Here is a 1,893-nt window from a genome sequence, read left to right on the forward strand (position 1 = left end):
CTACTGCATAAACAACCCAACTCGCACACACACACACTCAGAGCGACAATAAGGACATTGAAGAACGGAAAAGAAAAACAAACGTAATAGGAAATGCATACCAATCCCAGACGGTGTGCTGTTCCGCGGTTTCGCTTCGTAATAGAATTTAATTAGCCACATGGGTGACTTTTACCTTCGAGCGGTGCCACAATAACGGGCGACGGGCGGCCACAAACAACACGACGTTCCTCGCTCGTCGTGACGTGCAAGAAAACTCTTCTGCCAGGACAATAGTCGAGGGTGGAGAGAACTAGGAGAGAAACTGGAAAATAAAGCACATACACCCACACACACGAGCGTGCCCGCAGCATGGTTGATATTGTTCTCCACTCGATCACTCTTTCACACGTTTTTCCAGTCCCTAGTTGTTGCAGGACCGAAATCTTAATCAGTCTAATTCAAACGAATAGTTTCGGTAGCGTGTTTCGGAGCCCAGTCTCTACCCCGTGTGCTGATGAATATGGATGCCGTCGCCGTGGATGAAGCTCCCTGTTATATCGCTTACCGATCACAACAATGGTCGAAAAGCGAAACAAAAAAACACACACACGCCCGCACAGAGCGATGCCATAGCGATACTCCTCCTCATAATCTAATCAACCGGAATACATCTTCGTCAAACGGAGCGTGTCACGTGCATTTTTGTGCTAATGGGTTGGAAATGGTGGAACCACTTGGAGATTATTGGGACAGCGAAAGCTGGTTTCTCCGGCGCTGTGAAAACCTATTATTCTGCTGCATGATTTATGCTGCATTTTCACACAACATTTATGAGCTCTGACCAGGGAGCAGGAGACAAGAAGGGAGAAGCCAGTGCGGTGGAACTGTTTGTTTCGAAGGAATCATTCATTTATTCTGGCACGTTGTTAGCACACCGGTTTTATGCGCTGCGAATCCCTTCGGGCGTTCGGGTGGACATTCGGTGAGCCGTAATTTCTGGTAATTTGTGTGACACAAGAAGATTTACATCGCCTAGCGACGATGATTTATGGAACGGTGCTGGCGAAATGTTGTCTGAAGGATGTAGCGGTTGAACCTTTTTTGTCTTGAGACAAATTTTTTTTAATTATTTATTTTGCAAATGAAAGCTAATTGCTTCGGGAGGATTCATAGAGTATCATAATTTTAAAGGTTTTTGTTTTGCTAAACATAACCGAACGGGCTAGAAATTTACTTTTAAATACTAAACTACTGCTATTGTGTTCGCCAGAAAATTAAGCAGTCAATAGGCATGAGGTTTAAGGCTGACATTTACACCTCATCACGTTGATAATAAATTAAAAGCAAGTTGTAAGTATGTACTTCATGTTTCTGTACCCGTTAACAAAGAAATTTTGCTTCAAATACTGTGAATTGAAATGTTCAAGTCCCGGATGCATGTCCTACGGTGGCGTCACCTAGTGGAGAATAGCTCAAACATCAGACAGTGCACTATAGTCGATTATTGGCGATCGTTGGCCATGCAATTCCATAGAAATTTAAAACATCGTAAGAAATTGGGCCGGTCTCGTAGTACAGTCGTCAACTCGTACGACTTAACAACATGCCCGTCATGGGTTCAATCCCCAAATAGACCGTGCCGCCATACGTAGGACTGACTATCCTGCTATGGGGGGAAATCAATTAGTCACTGAAAGCCAGGCCCACAAGTGGTACAGGCAGGCCTTGACCGGCAACGGTTGTTGAGCCAAAGAAGAAGAAGAAATTGTGCAATCATAGTTAAACGAACATTGCGTACGAGTAAATCTTGCTCTTTAGGATTTAATTTGTATATTGAATAAATCTTCCGTTTATCTTATCACACCTGGTTTCAAATCAATGGAAAAGAAAGAGCAACAAACACATAAACGA

The sequence above is a fragment of the Anopheles gambiae genome, chromosome 2 (assembly GCF_943734735.2).
Source record: "Anopheles gambiae chromosome 2, idAnoGambNW_F1_1, whole genome shotgun sequence".
In the NCBI taxonomy this organism is placed as follows: Eukaryota; Metazoa; Arthropoda; class Insecta; order Diptera; family Culicidae; genus Anopheles; species Anopheles gambiae.